This window comes from Myotis davidii, unplaced genomic scaffold, assembly GCF_000327345.1.
Source record: "Myotis davidii unplaced genomic scaffold, ASM32734v1 scaffold3142, whole genome shotgun sequence".
Taxonomy (NCBI): Eukaryota; Metazoa; Chordata; class Mammalia; order Chiroptera; family Vespertilionidae; genus Myotis; species Myotis davidii.
The window spans coordinates 13,872-14,205 of record NW_006292910.1 but is presented as its reverse complement, the minus strand read 5'-3'; the positions used below and the strand labels follow the sequence as shown (position 1 = coordinate 14,205).

At 60.2% G+C, this 334-nt stretch overlaps 1 protein-coding gene across 1 annotated transcript in view; it reads right to left on the bottom strand.

The window, feature by feature from the left end:
* The window catches only part of LOC102765035 (protein FAM207A), a 13,082-nt gene that overhangs the window by 2,012 nt on the left and 10,736 nt on the right, over nt 1-334 (bottom strand). The gene's annotated exons all lie outside the window — the stretch shown is intronic.

Genomic DNA, 334 nt, shown 5'->3' with positions numbered 1-334 from the left:
CCTATGCTCTATCCTGCATGTGTGACTGTGGGCAAGGCCACACCATGCCACCAGGCCCCAGCTTTCCTGGTTGTTAACAGGAGAACTTGAACCCCACTGGACGAGTAATTACCTGAACCAGGTAATAATATCTGGGATGCCCTCCCCACCCCAAACCCAGGACTAGAGCCCGAGGGCAGCCTCTGAGAGCCAGCAGCTGCTCCCCTCCCCACCCAGGGGAAGGGACTTCCTGACCTCCCCCTGGAAACAGGCTACTTCATGCCAACCAGGCTGTGCCCCAGAGGCGGCCTGGCAAGCTGCCCATGGCACCTGAGTGAACTGAGGTTGGGGGCCC